This window comes from Eriocheir sinensis, chromosome 10 (genome assembly GCF_024679095.1).
Source record: "Eriocheir sinensis breed Jianghai 21 chromosome 10, ASM2467909v1, whole genome shotgun sequence".
NCBI classification, from domain to species: Eukaryota; Metazoa; Arthropoda; class Malacostraca; order Decapoda; family Varunidae; genus Eriocheir; species Eriocheir sinensis.
Window position 1 is genome coordinate 2,162,070 of NC_066518.1, and position 20,214 is coordinate 2,182,283.

Below are 20,214 nucleotides of genomic sequence, written 5' to 3' on the forward strand. Positions count from 1 at the left end.
CTCTCTCTCTCTCTCTCTCTCTCTCTCTCACACACACACACACACACACACACACACACACACACAAAGGCATGGCTGTGTTGCTAATCAGGTCAGGACGAAAGGGAGATGGAGGAAGCCTGAAACCGAACACGTCTGTACCTAAAGGGGCGGGAGGAAATGTGAGAGAGAGGGCAAGGGGGAAGAGGGGGTAGCGGGGAGGCGTGAGAGAAAGCAAAGGAGAGGGGAGAGGTGAGAGGAGGCACAAGGTTTCCCTGGGTGAGTGGGTGCGGGTCGGTAGGCGTGCAGGTGTGTTTGAGAGTGAGTTTGTGTGTGAGGGTGTGGGTGTGGGATGTGTTTGACGGTCGATTCATGATTACTTACCTTCAGGCAACCTTCATCCTGCTCTTCTAGTCCGTCATTCTTGTTTAGATTAAGTTGGTATGTCCTCTTCCTATCGCTGTTCGGCTCTATCCCTCTTTCACACGCTCCCACAGTCTTCTTGCACGTTAGAGGAACACTTCTGCCTTCCAAGTCAAGGTCAGATTCTGCAGGGTGGTGTTCCTCGTCAAACCTGAAAATGAAAAGAAAACAAAGCCCTTGAGACACACACAACCGACTTCCACTCTCCCGCCTTCGTTCATTCTTAACCCGGTAGCTGCGGGGGTCATGTTTCGTAGGGTTAGGTTAGGTTAGGGTAAAGGCCCCTCTAAGCAAAATAATGAGAAAGAATCATCACTCACGCAAACCATTTCATAATATATATCAACGCATATGTGGTCAGTTTATGCATCATCTATTTTGGGAGGTTTAAATCATGGCAGAAATTTGGCCCATCGCTGGTACACGGTAAAGCCACAAATTTGGCCCGTCGCTGCTACCGGGTTAAGTCTCTCCCTCTGTGTTAGGATCAGGCAAATAGAAGCAGGCAGCACACCACAAGCATTACCACCACTACTACAAGTCCTGCTGTATCTGCGCACTACACGACCACACTGCCACCGCTTCGCCAGCCGTATAACCCTATTAACTCTCCCTTCACCTCCACCAATTCAACAACTGTCACCATTTCTGAGCATGCCTGCAATAGCATCAACGCCGCTACGCACACCACCACTATTGAGCACTACCCCCTGCCACAGCCACCACCAACCCCACCACCACCACTACTGACCACTACCCCCTCCCCCCACCATCCCCACCCTCCCTCTAGCTAGCCTGTTTGCTCCACCGCATTCATGGAAATTCTGGTCACATTTTGTTCACTTCGTATACTTAACTTACACGTATGCTCCGTCCCTGTCGCTTTTATACTACAAATTGACTTTATGCATGTCAGTGAATAAAAATGAAAGATTATTTATTGTGCATCATTAACAAAATACACAAAAACTTTCATTTACACGTAGCATGTTTAGTTTTTTTGGTGTTGCAAAAAAAGAAGAAAAAAAACTACAGCCTGTAATTATGGGTTTGTTTTTACAATTAACAAACACATCAGGTTTGTTCATAACTTTTTTTTAAACAATGTAATTAGGCGTTACATATTTCATTATCTATCGTAACAAAAATGGTGGAAATATTGAAGTTTTAAAACTGATACAATAAAGGACTTAAAGCATTTTTTTCTTAATATTCCTAAAAGTTACACAGTTTCATGGACATCAGCAGCGGCGGCCAATCAACCTGAAATGATATTATTTAACGGCGGTGGAGTTAATTTAGAGCAATGATATAAATAATTAAAAATGGTGGTCGCTAATACTTTACCAATACTAATTATGAGGAGTAGTAATTGAAAGCAAGCATTCACACTGTATGCACACAAAATCAAAACAAATGGCGTAAAGCTGAATGTTAATCCAGCACCGGAATCGAACCAATGCGTTGGCGCCGCTGTCTGCCTCACCACCCGAGGGTCTTGAAAGGTAGGAGGCAACTCAAACTGTTAACCTTCCTCCCCGACCCGGCTCGGTGGCGGTAATTATGGCATTAATCTATCCAGTGCGGGCAGGTGACATATAAGTCAAGAACAAGACAAGTTGAATGTTACCCAGCACTGAAATCGAACCAATGAGTTGGCGTAATGGCTCTAAACACCCCATTAGGCAACGATAAGGATGTCTAAATGAAGAACTAGTTTTCACAAAAGTTATACACATGTCTACTTCACGGACCGAGGGAAGCGTGACTCGTGTTTTTAGAGGTAATAATAAAAATGATGACGACAACAATGGCAGCATTAGCGGTAATAACAGTAACGCGACTACTATTACTGCTTCTGATGATGATGACCGTAATGATCATGATTACAACAACAACAACAACAACAACAACAACAACAACAGCAGCAGTAGTAACAATAATGATGATAATAATAATAATAATAATAATAATAATAATAATAATAATAATAATAATAATAATAATAATAATAATAATAATAATAATAATAATAATAATAATAATAATAATAATAATAATAATAATAATAATAATAATAATAATAATAATAATAATAATAATAATAATAAAGATAATAATAATAACGAAAACAATGAAAATATTGAAAAAACACCGTAATAATTGCAATAATAATAATTACGATAAAAAATCATCATCCTTTCTTCCTTGGTGCCTCGAGAAAAAAATCTTCGTGTTCCTCTTCTAAGAAAAGGCAATTCTGGGAAGGCATGAATGTGGCGGCGCATTTTGGCGTAACGCCGCGCCGAGTGGGTACTCATAATACGAGGCCTTTACGGCGTGTGCTGCAGGGCCGGGAGGGGGGAATGCATCACCCTTATTGGTTTGTCTCGGTTTGGCTTCTATTTTCCGTGAACACGAAAAAGGAAACCACGCAACTTATCAATCTTGCAGATGTTGAGAGTATTACCCCGTATATTTCAAGTACTGGATTTTACTACGCAGTATTTGTGAGTTCTCATAAATGTATTTTCTTCTGCCATCTATATGTTTCAATGATTCCTTTCGTCCTTCAATATTCTTAAGATTACACAAAATCATGAATTGCAGTTATATTTCACAGAAACCGACGCTAAAAAAATAAAGTGCTTCCAGGTATTTTACTTAAACGCCAGATTACTTTCCAGGATAAATATTGTAAGTGACTCATTCATGGCCATGCCGAGGACCAGCTTTTGCAATTAAATATTTTCATAGTCACCGAAAGACTTCTTTCACTAATACATATTTAGTCCTTGTAACTATACGTATGCCTTCGACATTACCTTGGTGTGTGTGTGTGTGTGTGTGTGTGTGTGTGTGTGTGTAATTGTGTGTTAGGGTTATTCATGCCTTAATGCTTTCCGAGGACAAATTCGAGACGCAAACTGCGCATTGATTTAGTTTTAATAAGCCATTTATCTTAGTATTCAGTACCATGCAGTTGCTAAACTGATGAGCCGAGTGAAGGTCGCTAGCAGATGGAATTACAGGGCAAAGATGCGGGGAAAGGGGAGGGTGGATGAGGGAGGTGTTAATGGGGCAAATTAATTGATGTAATGAATCAAACGCCAGAAGTGTGAGCTGAATAAGATCGCTAATACTGAAGAGCCAAGCAAAATTCATAAACAGATGAAATGAACGTCAAGAGAGCCTTTATTGGTGTTGAGAGGAAGGGCGTGGGAGACGTGGAAGGGCAAAAGCTACGGCGGAAATAGAGCAAAGTTCAAAGGTATGTGTTGACCATGTTTGATAATTTAACGGAGAGATAGATCAGAGAATAGGAAAGGGCTGGAGAGTAGATAGGCATTGTTTAGATAAATAAAACTTATAGCACAGACAAGAGCGAGGAACGAAGCTTTGCCAGACTGAAATAACGTCAGAATTATGAATTTACGATTGAAAATAAAATAAGAGACGAAGAAAATTTATTACTGATAAAAAACGGAATAGGAAGTTAAGCAAAGGAAAGGCTAATGATCTTGAGACACAAAGGACTAGAAGTGATCTGAAAAGGTTAAGAAATAGAAACGAATGACCTTAGAAAACTTAGAACGACGAGATGTAGAACTTTGCTGGGGGAAGAAAAGAAAGGGACAGAAAAGGTGGGAAGAAAGGAAACTTGAGACGAATGAAAAAAAAAGATCAAAGGAAAGAGTCACGCTCATGGAGCTTTCTGGGTGAAAAAAAAAAGAAAAGAAAAAAGAAAAAGAAAAAATCGATCTGCGCGGCCTTACCTTTATAATTACCATATACATCACACCTACTCTTTCATCTGCCCATTTCTCTCTCTCTCTCTCTCTCTCTCTCTCTCTCTCTCTCTCTCTCTCTCTCTCTCTCTCTCTCTCTCTCTCACACACACACACACACACACACAAACATCCGGCTTTTAGCGCTATTCTTGACAAAAGTTTGTTGGAAATACATACGAAAAGGGTGAAAGGAAGTGTTTCGAGAACAGGTGTGTGTGTGTGTGTGTGTGTGTGTGTGTGTGTGTGTGTGTGTGTGTGTATATATATATAAGAAACACCAGCCGGAAAAGCAGTACGATAATAAGGAAGAGGAAATGATTACAGCAAAGGAGAAGAAAAGAGTGAGAGAGAAAGGAAACGAAGAGGAAGGAGCAGAAGAATGGTGGAAAAACGAAGGATAGGACAATAAACAAAAAGTGCAGAGGGAGTATATAAAAAGGAGAGAGGAAGAATAGCATGCATAAGAATGGGGAAGTAGGGGGGGGGGGTAGAAGGGATACACGCATTAAGGGAACGGACTGCAGAGAACGGAAAGAAAGAAACGGGAGGATGTAAGGCCAAAAGAAGATAAAATTCTGGAGTGATGAGGAAGAGACGCAGCGGGAAAAGTGGGAAAGTATGTAGAAACTATTGCAGGAAAGTAGAAGAGAAGACAAAAGCTTGGAGAACGAGGAAGACGAGGAAAGGAAGGAATAGGAGGAGGAAGAGATTACGTGGTGAATGTTATATAAAAAAAATCGGTTCACCCGAGTCTGAAGTGAACATTATCGCGCAACGGCAACCTGCAGCATCACGGCGTGTCCGATATCGTGGTATGCTAGCCTGCGCATAGTAAACATTCGTCACTGTCAATAATGTGCAGGCAGCAATAAAAAAAATACCGTCATGATAGTCGCTTATGAGTTAAAAAATATTAGTAATGTCGCAAATAGCTGTTTTGTTAATATAAAGCCTGCTAATTTTCTCGGTGGTGGACAGCTTCAAGGCTGTTTAATTACCATAATCAGGGATCTTTTAATTGACATCAAGATGACTTACGGAATATATCTTTCACATGTGTAATATACTTCATTTTCATAATCTGTGACCTATTCAACGAGGGGGAGCATCAGATTCGTGTGATGTGCATATCAAGTTTCTATCATATTTATTAAAAGAATACCATTGTAGTGATGAGTCTCTTCTGTTATGTATATAAAGGCAGAACAAAACGCTGACAGGTTATTACGACATTTGAAATCATTTAAAGTCTAGACGCGGAAAAAAATGATGAAATGAAATCAGTGTACATGCAGGGGTCATCCCAGCAATGCCTCGCCGCCGTAAATAACGAGGGCGGCGCGGCGTGGCTCTCCGCCCAGCGACGAGGGATTGACTGCATGAGTTATTTGCCGCGCGAGGGTTCACAGCGCTCACAGCACACATTCCGGCCAGCCCCATCAGTAGGCGCAGCGGCAGTGATATTGTGATGTTTTGTGAGGCCCGCGAGGTTAGGGACGTGTCAGGCCGAGGGTGAGCTGCGTCGCTGTGATATATTGTGGCACCGTCCCGCCACTGTTTGTTGGCGGGCTCATCAGGCGAGGCTAAACGGGTGATACGCGTCCCATTATGTTACTACCGGATTTTCAGTGTTTAGTGAAAGGTGCACGAGGGTATTTTCACATTATATGAATATACAAGTATTTACACATGCATACATAAATACATACATACATAAATACATGTGTATATACATTTACACATTCACATATCAATACACATATTCTAGGAACATCATCTTGAAGTGGTGAACAGGGCTGTGTGCAGAAGCTCGGTAGCAGAGGTGACACGGACAATGCAATCAAACTATATGGACCTATTAGAGCAGAAGAAGACTGCTCTCTCCCATCACATGCCATGAGCCAGCTTTGTTGCTGTGATTAACGGCCCCCAGCACCCAGCAGCGAGGGAGTACTTAGCCTCTGTGGCGATCAGGGGCACTCCGGAGATAGGGGTGCATAGAATAACAGTGTAAATAGACCAGACCATCACTGTCTACTAGATATTAGCGTCTACAGTATACGGACTTTGAGAACAGAAAATGGTTTAAAAGTTCTTATGGAGGAGCTGTTAAATACCAAGTGTATGTTGTAGGATCATCAGAAACAGGCGTGACATCATGAAGAATGCAAGTCTTAAAAGCAAAGTAAATGATGGCAGTGACCACATAAAGGTTAAATATGCAAAATCAAGATCAACCAAAGCAGAAAAAAATAACTTGGTTAGATATGTATTAAACCACTTGTGAAATAGAAAAGCTGAGCTCGCAGACAGTATTCAAAACAAATACGCTGTTCATATACCAATATTTGAAAGCACTCATGGCCTTCTTTTAATGTACGGGTGGGTTTCTCCTTAAAGTCACCATAAGTCATGATTCAGGCATTAATTCCGTGCATTTGTTTGACATTAATCATTAAGCCTTTATCGGAGTGATCCAAAGGGCGAGCCGATTTGAGATATCTACCAGAGGATATTCTCATGTATATTTGGTTGCTATCTTTAAAAAGTATGTTACCCAGATTAATTGACCCGACCAGACAAACAATGAAAAATAGCCAGTTAGGAATCATCAAACAACATCACCCTCATTGTTACGCAGAAGCTGGCGATAGCGAATGATTGAGAGCATTGAATCAGGTCACACGTGTCCTTTCAGCATACGAAGTTTCATATAATTTTTGACCTGCCTGACTCCCAGTAAAAACAAAACAAATGAAAACAATCAAAGACATGCACACTCGTAATCGAATACACACACACACACACACACACACACACACACACACACACACACACACACACACACACACACACACACACACACAGACATAGGAATTGCATATCACATTTCATTTATGCTTGCTGGAGGTGGTGGCGGAGGGCGTTTGATCATTTGATTCCTAAATGCAATAGCTTCCGAGCCTGTATCGCGAGGGCTTCGGTTGAGGGGGGGGGGGGGGGGGGCGAGAGAGAGAGAGAGAGAGAGAGAGAGAGAGAGAGAGAGATTTTGTTATGAGAGTAGACATAAGTGAAGCACCAACCGAACTTAATCAGCAAGTATGATGAGACACTGAAGTAATGTAATGATATATTGCCTGCAAGTATTCTTAGAAGAGCCTGCTCTCTCTCTCTCTCTCTCTCTCTCTCTCTCTCTCTCTCTCTCTCTCTCTCTCTCTCACACACACACACACACACACACACACACACACACACACACACACACACCGCTCCGATAGCACAGTTGGTTTAAGCTCTGCGCTTTCAGGCTTTACGGTCTGACAGGCGGAGGTTCGAGCGCCGCTCAGGCCAGGATTTTTCCGCTGACATGGAGTGGCTACTGTACCCCCCCATGAGGAAGGGGGATGGGGTGTGTGGTGTATGAGGTCTCAGCAATGCTCAGAGATCGACTATAATGAGCCTTGCTCTTGGAAGGGAACTTGTTGGCGATGACGAGTCCAGCTCGTGGTCAGGCTGTGGGTGAGTTACACGCACACATACTGGCTGTGGATCGCGAATTCAGAACGTGAACAGACCACGGTGAAAATACAGATGGCGTACATTAACTTGTGAATTACTACGGCATTTATTTCAATCTTCATGATCTTTGAACTTGCTGTGGATATTTAATGTTTACCTTGGAGGAGAGTTGGCTCTAAGAAATATTACGGCATATTATTATTATTTATTTTTTAGTTTCCATGATGGGATTCAATTTGCAAGGGTAGACTAAATAGTTATGTGGTTTGTTTCCATCCTTTCTTTGGCGCACCACATGTACAGTAACCACTATTTACAAGTGAAAGATATAAAGTATGATAGATATGTATCGTTCTATGAGGCGGTGGTCGCTCAGAAAACATGTGGTGGATGAATTATTCCAAGTTTATGTCTCGACGCTGTTTGACAATTTTTCATCCGTCAGTTACATTTTGTCTTTCATCCCGACCTGCAGCGAGTTCAGTCCAGGGAATCACTGGGTGGGCGGCTGGGGTACTGCATTATCAGGCAGCAAGAGATAGATCACCGTCAATATAATAAAAATGAACACTTCGTCCGAGCCACAAAGGGTTGGGGAAGATCAAATACAGAGGACGACGACCACTATCGCATGATAACCGTCCGTTGCTGTGGACCTGTTAATTGAAACAAATAATGATAGTTATATTGCTAAACGTGTTCATGAATTCCTGTTCCCATTAGTTCAATTTCCGCCAAAATTACCAGCTTGATGGCGGCACTGTTCTGGCTATAAGACGCCACGAGGGACGCCGCTGCTTGACGACTCCAGACCTCCGGCAGCTGAGCCCGACGGGTCCAGGGGAGGGCAGGAAAGGGCTGCCCTGGCTTTGGGGGCCACCGTCATCACCCTTTGGCATCAAAAAGGAATGAAGGGGTAGATAGCATAGTGTTTATCTAGCAGACGAGGGTAGATAGTGTTTACTCTGCACTTTCATGAGAGGGTCTTTCCTGCAGTGGCGGCGGCAGGCGATGTTGACTATCTATTTTGAGGATAGTTTTCACCTCCCATCCAAAAGTGAAAATTTGCGGGTTTGTCGCTATCAAAAGGAAAATATTACTGTGCAATTGTACGCCCAAGGAATGGAAATGTCCGGTAGAGCCCTTCGGAGCTTTGCACCCCTGCCGTCGTTGTCCACTCTTGCCACTTTTCTCTTGCATGTGAGGAGAGAAAAATACAGAGGAACGTTTCCTCCGTCAAGACCGTCACCGGCTCGAAACCTGTGGGACGTGGATGTGCCGAGAAATATCATTCTTTTCAAAACAAGTTCTTCGTATGTGTGTTTGGTTTTAGATCAAATAATAATACTGGTTCTTGTAAAATCGCTTCTCTTACTGCATTTTCTTTCTTTACCCTTAATCTTTAATTTTTCTGTAAACATATGCACTACATTTTTATGGTACAGCAATGTATCTTTAGATTCCAATTTACAAACAGCTCATTTGATGCCTTTGGTAGTTATACTGGTATCTAAATAGGGCACTGAAACCGACACACTATTATAATTTACTAAATATATTCCTTATACTATATAAAGTCAGACAATATAAAGTTTAATCCTTTTCAACGAAGATATAGATTGCCATCAATACTCCTATCATCCATATTTATGTTTAAAAGATTCCTTAAAAATTCACTATTACCTACACATTCTGAATATTGCTGGTCCCCTCCGTCAGGCTTGCGGCAGGTGTGTCGGGCCTTGAGGGTCTTGGAAACAAAACCATCAGCGCGGCCGCCCCAGTGAGCCAAGCACCTCTACCAGGCCAGGCCAACTAAAGCTGTGCTGCCGTAGTACTCATGCCTTACGCTAATCAGTGAAGTCAGATCTCTCTCTCTCTCTCTCTCTCTCTCTCTCTCTCTCTCTCTCTCTCTCTCTCTCTCTCTCTCTCTCTCTCTCTCTCTCTCTCTCTCTCTCTCTCTCTCTCTCTCTCTCTCTCTCTCTCTCTCTCTCTCTCTCTCTCTCTCTCTCTCTCTCTCTTCTGGAGGGCCAAAAAGATCAGGTTTTCCGAGAAAGACGGATGGATATGTAGAAAGGTAGAGAGAAAATGGGAAAACAACAAGACAAAACCAATACATACTAGTAAAACAAGTCACCTAAAAATAATTCTTATATACAATGTTACTTTAAAACTACACACACACACACACACACACACACACACACACACACACACACACACACACACACACACACACACACACACACACACACACACACACACACACACACAGAGTCGGGGGCTGTGTCCCGTCTCCCTGGTGTGTGTGGGTGTGAGGTTTCAGCTGTACCCAAAGATCCTTAACTTGTGAGCTCCAAGTTTCAGGGAAGGTACAGCGAGTCTGTCGAGTGGTCAGACCCTGGTGTATTACACGCACGCACGCATACACGCACACACATTGCTGATTTCCCGCTTGGGTTATGTGTGAAGCGAAGATTAATAGCGTCTGCATGTTACTGTGCTGTAGTCTGCTGCCATTTATCTGTGACCTAACTAACTTTCGGCATTTGTTCTCCACTGATTGCAAGCCAGTAACAATACCTTATTCATTTACCACATGGATAGTTTATCTCTTGAATTGCAAAGCATTTCGGCAGATGTATCGCTGTCAGCTCTAAGTGAGTTTATAGGACGTCCAGCTAAAGAGCTCATCGTAACTTCTCAACACGGTAAAGTGAGGTTGCTTTAGTATAAAATAAAACTCACCAGCAAACCACAAAAAAATATATGAGTAAAAAACAACTCAAGCCCCGGGTCTCAGAAGTGCACACAATTCAGATCCTGGTGAGGTGCAAGGCGGCGGAGCAGGGCAGAGGGTGTTGTAGGGTTTGCAAAAATGAGAGGACGTATACTGCTCAAGGGAGGAGGTGAGGCTTGCCAGAAAAAAAAAATGTTGGGTTCAGTTGGTAGCGTCCAGAGCAAGCAGAGCTGTGACGTTTGCGAGAAGGGATAGGTGGCGGGTGTTGGGATTTTACTTATTTTTCAGAGATATTGATTGAATATGACATAAATCTACCATAATACTACAACCGTCTTGCAACTATATTTGGATGGTATAGACAAAGACTTAAGAAGAAAGTCTAGTGCAAATGTGGTCGCGGGGTGGGGGGATGGGGGGGGGGGGTGCATGCAGTCCAGAAGATCAGTGAGCATGAAAACAGTAATAAAAGATAGCAAGGAAAGCTAAACCATGGCGGACTTGAGCTATAAGATGCTGAAAACAGTCAGTAAAAGGAGATAAACTGATGAAGCCTGCAAGAAAAGCTATGAAGTGGAGATCTTCCCCCCCTCACACAGGTGATCAATACCCAATACAGGGGCGGAGAAAGCTCTTGTATACATGTAGTTAGCATCAAGCAGGGTGTAAAGAAATGGAGGAGACGAAATATGAACAGGTGAAAGGATAGTTTTTTTGTGTGTGAGTGTGAGCGAGAGGGGGGGGGAGAGAGAGAGAGAGAGAGAGAGAGAGAGGGGATAACCTTGCCCGGCGTAGGGTTGGACTCGTTGGCGTAATATCCGGCGGCAGCGAGTCGGCTCCCAGGGGCGCAAGCCACTAATCCACCCTCGGGCGGGGGGTTCCCTGATCAAACTTACTACATCGAGATGCTCCTGTGGCACGGGGGCCATAGGAGACGACAGACAAAAAAAAGAGAAGGGGGTAGGGAATGTGAAGGCTTGGGAAAGATAAGAAAAGAGAAAAGGACACATGAAGGAAAATAGAAAGTGAGAAATGAAATGCATCTCTTTTTTTCATTTTCCACACCATGTTTCCACGGATACATGGTGTGGAAAGGAGGAGGATGGGGGACACGAAAGAAGCAGAGGGGAGGACGAAGAGGAGGAACTGTGATTAGGGCAATGAGTGAAGGAAGGGAAATTGGACAAAGTGAAGAGCGTAAGGAAAGAAAGGGAACGAGTCCGGGTTGATATGGTGAAGGGAATGTAATGGAAAGGCGTGATATGGGGAACGTGGTGGCTGAGGAGAACAGATATATACATATATAAAAAAAAATGGGGCTGACAACTAAAGGTGGAATTGGAATACAGCAACAAAATTTAAGAAATGAAAAAAAAAAGGAAAACGGGGAGGATCAAACACTAAGTAGACGAAGAGGGAAATAACTATGGCAAACATAATAGAACGTGTTAGACAATGATGAAGAGGATGGAACATAAAAGTAAAAAGAGTATTTAGGGGTATGATGAAGCGAAGTATGAATATGGGAGAAGGGAAAGAATGATAAGGGAACTGCATAGGGTAAGGAGCGGTGGCTGAAGGCGGGAGGGAGAGGAGGGTAGTTGGGAGGGAGTGAAAAGACTGATAAAAGCACTGCATGTTGATGATGAATAATGATGATGATGATGATGATGATGCATGATGAAGCGAAGTAGGAATATGGGAGAAGAAAAAGAATGATTTGGAAACTGCATAGGGAGAGGAGCGGTGGCCGAAGGCGGGAGAGGAGGGTAGTTGGGAGGGAGTGAAAAGGTTGATAAGAGCACTGCCTGGGGAAAGGGGAGACGGACGGAGAGTGGGGAGAGGGAGGAGGGAAGATAAGATTGAGGAAATGAGGCGCGGTGGAGCGGCTAGACTCCGGAAACACTCACGCACAGATAAATACATCACGCAGACGATAAATAATGGATCTGACGAGAACGTAAAAAAGAAGAAAAAACTGCCATCCCTGCTGGAAAATATAGCCGCGGGACTGACACAATAATGTAAGGGTGACTAATACATAACGAATGGGGGGATAAAACCGACGATAAAAAACATACGGGTAATAAAAATCTTTTATGATGATTCTCTTTCAATTTGTTAGATGTGTTATTGCCGCCATAAAAAAACACGAATTGATGAAGGAGGAGTGACTAGTGCCAGCAATACAAAGTTAACAGTACTATAAAAACCCTTGAAGAGTATTACACATTCATCCCCCACAACAGTTTGGCGTCACCCATCAAACGCAGCATTCATTACCAAGTGCCCTTCCATACACACTATAAAACATGTTAAAACCCGTTACTCAAAGTCCTGGTTGGCTTCTCATAACATAAACCATCACAAGAGATCGAATCCCATCAGGCTGATTTATTCATTCGGGAAGTACTATTGTGACTGCCTCGGCCATCCACCAAAGCTTCCTTTTCATATATATTTTACTTCTCTTATTCGCTCTGCCGTAGAGTAACATTCGATGCTACTTTCTCTGCTCTTTCGCATCGGCCTCTTCCTCCTCCTCCCTTCCTCTCTGGCATGTTATTATCTGTAAGGTAGTATGTTGGTTATCCTTTGTCGGTTTCTTGTCTTACTGCTTTGCTTCTCTCTTCATACGTAGTTCCAAGATTGTCTTCCCAGGTTAATGATTTTAATTCCATAAAATTTGTTCTCCGACGGCGTTCAAGCTATCATATCAAATGTTGCTTATCTTTAACGGCCACAAGAGGCAAACCTGGAGCTTTAAAAAAAACTAGTCCTTGCTGCCGCTATAAAAAAATAACGATGCCGAGTAACTGTCCGATATATCTCCTTAGGCGTCTGAATTATACTTTACTTTCCCGTCTGGGTGGGCTACATAAATTCAAAACGAAATACACCTCACGGCTTGCTTAGAAACCTCGCTGATGGCAAAGCAGAAAAAAAAACTGGCGAGATGTAAGCCTAAACAAGTCGCGCGTGTGTGTGTGTGTGTGTGTGTGTGTGTGTGTGTGTGTGTGTGTGTCCGCGCGCTCATGTATTTCCCTCTCTTCCCTGAGGCGCCTCTTCTTCACCTCCTCGCGCTCTCCTGTTTCTTCTGTCCCCTAATGAGACACTCGAGGGCCTTCTTGTTAGTCTTAGGCCGCAACATGAGCATCGTTAATCTATAGGATCGGCATAGAATGTAGGCGTGATTCTCCGCCTCAGGACTTTTGTGTATGTGCGTGTATTAGAACGGTTCAATATATTCAACCTTTATTTCCTCTCCTCTATTGCACCCTTTCATCAATTAATACCGTCAACGTGTGCGTTCTTTATCTCTGTATCTACTTTATTTCGTCTATAGTCTGTGCTACTCACTTGTTTCGCCTCGTCGCTTTTTAATTGTCTTCGCGTTTCTAGTTCTCTTTCTATCTGTTCATCCATCTATCTATCTATCTTTATCTATTTTCTATATGGGGATCATCCTACTCCGAGGTGGTGTGGGAGTGAGAAAAAGAAGATAATACAAGTGATTGAGAGGAAAGAATAGGTAAAGCAGGTGTCTCTGAAGGCTGTTCTGGAAATAGTGGAAGGAAATATAAGAGTGAAGGCAGGGAAGGACGAAGAGAAGCTAGGAAGAGTGAGGAACGACGCTTCAAGGTTGTTCTTTATGTATTGGGAGAGTGGAGGGGGAGAAGAAAAGGGTTGGTAAAGAAAAGAAAGCAATAGAGAAGAACATGGAAGGAGGGAGACAATAATGGATGGAGGGAGGGGAGTTAGCGGCACAAGGGAGGAAGTTAGGGAGATAAAGACGAAAAGGGAAAGAGTGAAAGTTTGAGAGATACAAGGGCGGTAGAGGGACAATGACCGCTCGTTGAGTGGACTGGAAAATGTCAGGCATAATACGAAAGTTTTCTGAGTATTGATATGAAGGGCGGGGAGAGTGTTGAGGTCAAGGACAGGGAGAGTATTGGGGTCAAGGGCAAAGAGTGTTGAGGTCACGGGCCGGGAGAGTGTTGGGTTCAAGGGCGGGGAAAGTGTTGGGTTAAGAGCGAGGAGAAGAATCAAGAGTGGGAGGGGAGGGGAAAGACACGCGGTCCTGTGCAATAAATTTCAACTTCTGAATGTTTTTATCTGAACATTCATGCAAACCAACAGTTACCACACACAGGAGGACATACAAAGGTGTAGAAAGAGAGGGAAAAGGAGGGGGCAGATGTCAACAAGGCCTATCGTAACTTTTCGCTCAGTAGATCTGCATATCATAACTCATTATAAACCCACGACTCTTGGGTGGCGCGTGTTTTCACCGGATCAAATCAATGACTGAGAAAACTTACAGAATTATGTGTAATGACTAAGAGATCGACACCACTAACGTTAACTCTCTAACTTTTTCAACTCTCGCTGAAGCAAATGTTACCATTCCATGCGAATAATTTCTTGACTGTTAGATTCATGACCAAAAATACCTAAACACAGAAATAATGTTCATAAAGACCATGGCCATTTCTGACTCATAAACTACGAAGCATTTGACAGTAAGTGAAAACCGGTGCGACACTTACAAAAATCCACTCACATTCTTGTACGAACTTACTCTATAGACGCCAGTTATTACAAATCTGTGCACATACCACCACGCCAGACTGAGAAGCAGAGCAACGTGTGAACACGAATCTACATTTACAGTCATATTCGCAACTCTATAATTGCTTCTATAACTTCAACAACGAAACAAGAAAAGAACAACCATGCATGCAATATTGCAGTTACTTGGCCCGTGAATTCCTACATATGCAGTGCCGTTATTGAGATGAATATGAGCTCCACACACAAACACACATGGGAGCCACTGAATATGTAACAGAGCAACCGCCATGACTTCACAGCGTCTTTGAATTAATAGAATAATGTGTTCTATTACCCGTGAAAGTGCAAGGCCCGCCGACAAGACAGGAAGGGAAGAGGAAGGGAGAGTGAAAGATAAGATGAAACAGGGAGTACGTGAACAGGCAAAGGAGGGAGTGAACGCGTGGGTAAAGGAGGGGATGCGAGAGGGTGAGAAGATATTGATAACAGGGCGAAGGAGGGACTGAGTAGGGGGGAGGGAACGAAGTATAGAGCGGAGAGTGTGAAAGCGATGGGAAACAAAGGGCCACAAAAGAGGGCGTAGGAGGAAGCAAAAGGTAGAGTGAACAGGATTGTGGAGTTTAGGATGGGAGTAAGAAAGCGGACGTGAGAGGGAAGAAAGGAGGAAAGGTAAAAGCGACGAGGGGGAGGAAAGTGGAAGACTCGGATGGAGAGAGACAAAAGAGGGAAGGAGGTAACGAAGGAGAATGATTCGGAGGGAGGGAAGGAAGGAAAAATAGAAGAAAAAATGAGATGGAGAGAGAGAGAGAGAGAGAGAGAGAGAGAGAGAGAGAGAGAGAGAGAGAGAGAGAGAGAGAGAGAGAGAGAGAGAGAGAGAGAAAATAGTTACAGGTGAGTGGAATGGGAGATGGAGGAAGAAACGTACGTAGAAAGGAAAGGCGAAAGGAAGAGAGAGATCGCTTAATATCAACAAAGAGTAACTGCGTGGTTTGTTCCTTACATGTGGGATATATATATTGCCTAAGGACAAAAATATATTTATCTTTCTCTTCTTTCATTAGCCATTCCATCTCCCATTCTTCTCCTCTCTCTCTCTCTCTCTCTCTCTCTCTCTTCGTTTTAATAATATCGTCTCACATTGACACAGAATTACGAAACATCAAAAAACAACCTTCCTGGTAATGAAAAATGCAGGCGTGGAAGGGAAGAAAGAAATATATAACGATCACTGGAAAAAAGTACAAAATAATATATTCGCTGACACGGCACTAGGGCGGTAGACATAAAAAAAGCAAGCTCGCCTTTCTTTTGTAGCTACACCAATTTTATGTTATTTGGAAAACTTACCGTTGGGCAAATATACACGGAAATACGCAATTCGTCTACCTGGTGCCAACCGAAATAAAATAAAATATGCCACGAAAAATAGCTCACAGCGGACAAATTTTTCACTCGTCCGCCCACAAAAAATAATCGTGAGAAAAATAGCTCCCGGAAATACTGCGAATAAAATCCCTTTGATCGTTTACCCATACTATTATCACGCTTGAGTTGAGGAAAACCACATTATCAACCCACGCCCTGCAGTAAACCAATAAAGCTTGTCATGCACTTCAATCTCCATAACTAACAAAGCTCTCTAAAGTATTTATTGAGTTAACTAAACGGTGATGAATTAAAAAAAAAGGTATGGCCTCTAAATGAATTGGCTGAATCGAGTTTGGAGGAGGAGGAAGAAAAGAAAGATGAAGTGGATGAGGAAAGAGGAGGAGGAGGAGGAAGAGGAGGAGGAGGAGGAGAAGGAGGAGGACGAGGAGGAGGAGGACAAAAAGATGAGTAGGAGACGAAAAGTTACACAAAGACAAAGAGAAATAAGCAATACCACCACCACCACCACCATAATCACCACCATCACCACCACCACCACCGTAAGAACAACCCACAGTATCACCACCACCACCATCACCACCACCACCACTTACAGCAACAACAAAAACACTTTCATCCCTCACAATAAAAAAAAAAACTAACTCTACAACTGCCACAAACACCACTAACGTACCCTCCACATCACCACCAAGTATATCACCACCACCACCACCACCACCACCGCCGCCCAAGCCAGACCAGTTCCCTTCATCTCTCTGGCTTATTGGCGGCGCGTCAGAGTCAAATAGTTGAGTTTTATTGCCGTTATTACCTTTTCCGAGCAATCTTTTCGTCGTAATACCACGCAGAGAACAAAGCCGCGGCCTCCTCGAGCGTGGGAAGCGGGCTGACAGCAGGGAGGATGAGGAGCAGAGGAGGAGGAGGGAGAATAAAGAAGCGCAGGAAGATAACAAGAAATATGAGGGAGCTCCCGGTGACTATTGGACGTATCTTTAATAATACCCGGACAAGTAAGTGAGCAGCGGTGGTCGGGGAAAACATAAGGAAAAGGCGGAGGTGAAAGGAAAGGAGCACAAATATGAAGCACAGGACCAGGTTAAAAAGAAATCTCGCTGGCTCATAGACATGCTACTTGATGAACTTGTCGGGCGAATTACATGTATTAGGATGTTTCAAAATACGGGTCGACCCTCACCAGGGGGCCGTGAATGACTGCTCACCGAGTCGCTACGTCTCTAACAGTAATTAAAACAAGCATTAGGCGGCACAATACTACTACTACTGCTAATAATAATAATAATAATAAAAGTAATAATAATAAAGATGATAATGATGATGATGATGATAATAATAATAATAATAATAATAATAATAATAATAATAATAATAATAATAATAATAATAATAATAATAATAATAATAATAATAATAATAATAATAATAATAATAATAATAATAATAATAATAATAATAATAATAATAATAATAATAATAATAATAATAATAATAATAATAATAATAATAATAATAATAATAATAATAATAATAATAATAATAATATCAACATTGTTATTACCATTATTATTAAATAAATACAAGCTGAAACATCGAGTCATTAGTGTTAGAAAAGTCATGAAACCCTTTATAAAACATCTAATTTTAATAGTAAAGAAAAATATATGAAGAAAAAAATCAACTGTAACCACAAAATGTTAAATTAGAATAACAAATAATCAGAGAACGAAATAGAAAATGGTCAAGAAAAATAACTATATATAATTCCAGAAATTAATCAGTTACGTAAAAATTGTCAGGGAAAATAGTTTTTGTGAATAAAAAAAAGCATTTAATAAATAACTGTCAAAAATGTACGCTAAAAATTATTACCTAAGCAAAATGAATAAATAAAAATAGGAGACGTCGAACCTACCTTTTTCAATTTCGCGTTTTGTTCGCTCGCAGTATTTTTTTATATCGTTACACTTTGGGCTTTTCGTTAGTCCTTTGTTTTCTCTCACACTAACAATGGCGGAAGCTGATTGTGCGTCCCCCCAGCCGGCCAATCGCTTTGTGGAGCTCGTTTAGCTATTTCTTGACTTACTTTCAATTTATATTCGGCACACGTTTTTGCCTCCTTTTCCTCCTCCTCCTCTTACTACTACTACTACTACTACTACTACTACTACTACTACTGCTATTACTACTATTACTTCTCTTTCTCTTGCTCCTCCTTCTCTTCTTATTAATCCTCTGCGGTTTCTATTTCCATATTTTTTTTTTGCCTAAATAAATACTACATTAGGGTAGGCGGTGGCTGAGTGGTTAGCGTGAGGGTCCCGCATTCACCGCGCCATGGATGACGTCGGTTCGAATCCGCCGCTACCACCTGGGATTTTTCAGTCACCGCCGAGTGGCCTAAGACTACCCACATGCTGTCCAGAAGACCACCCATCACCCCGGACTCTAGAAGAAACCGTCCAAGTGAATCAAGAATGAGTTCCGGGGGGCAGCATGAGCCAAGCATAAATGGCGCCACTATAAAAATTTCCTGTAAGACGTAAACAAACAAAAATCTCCAAGAAAAAATCTTTGATAAAACATATATTCAGGCAAAGTTATAACACTCCGCAGAATATTTCCTAGCGATTCTCAATTTTCTTCATTCCCCGTCTTCTTTCTCTTTTTCTTCGTATTCTTCCTTTTCCATCTCACACATTAATACCACCCAGATACACGTGGAGAAGAAATTTCAAAACGTTATAATGAAAAGCAACTTACCTCCCTCCACCCACTGCTTCTCAAATTTACCTAAGCTTCCAATCACGTCAGATCATTCCATCCCACACGTACCTCGCAGCTATACACACACAGCTCACTTTACTGGCATCAAATATTCCTTCATGACCGACAGATTGAGACTTATCGCTTCGTTTACCTTGGCTATTCCGGTACTGCTGTTATGTTCTCCATCCTCAGCCACTTATTCAGCCAAGTATCGTTCAACTTCTCTTTCTTAACGGCAATATAAATATAAAACATCCCCTTCTTATTCCTACTTCCTATCCATTCCTCTTATATACAATATCCTCAAAAACTTTTATTCATTCACTTAGGCCACAGAATCTCTCGGTTTTTTGGGTACCTCTTTGGATAGAGTGACGAACCCGCGTCTTCTTGGTAACAGGTTCGATCCCCAGCGGTGGAGAATTTATACATCCCAACTAAATCAATTTATCATATATTTCGGAATGAGGTGAAACGTGCCTCAGACCAGTATGTGTGTAGTGTGCGTTCCGTGTAAACAGACCAGCCAGTAACAGAGATGTAGAATGTCTGTGTGTGTGTCTGTCTGTCTGTCTGTCTCTCTCTCTCTCTCTCTCTCTCTCTCTCTCTCTCTCTCTCTCTCTCTCTCTCTCTCTCTCTCTCTCTCTCTCTCTCTCTCTCTCTCTCTCTCTCTCTCTCTCTCTCTCTCTCTCTCTCTCTCTTACGGCAGTATTTTTTCGGCGGCAAACACATCCGCACAAGCAAACACTGTCAACTAGTACAAACACTAGCCTGTAGTACTCAGACAAACACGCGTGACGGCACACACACACACACACACACACACACACACGCACTAGCACAGAAGCACAGCACTTCACATACTTACAAAAACAATGAATAAAACAAATAGCTCCCTTCCTCTGACTAACCTGCTCTCTGAAAATAAATAAAATAAATCCTCCTCCTCCTTGTTGCCTATCGACTAACATGACAACCCGAGAGCTTTTTTTCCTCCTCCCATCTAACATTGCT

The 20,214-nt window shown here is 42.3% G+C and overlaps 1 long non-coding RNA gene across 1 annotated transcript in view; it reads right to left on the bottom strand.

The window, feature by feature from the left end:
- LOC126996436 (uncharacterized) overlaps positions 1–20,214 on the bottom strand; it is a 183,896-nt gene that overhangs the window by 103,174 nt on the left and 60,508 nt on the right. The window contains exon 5 of the long non-coding RNA XR_007751162.1: positions 364–553. This is a non-coding gene — a long non-coding RNA (uncharacterized LOC126996436). The remainder of the gene's footprint in view (positions 1–363; positions 554–20,214) is intronic.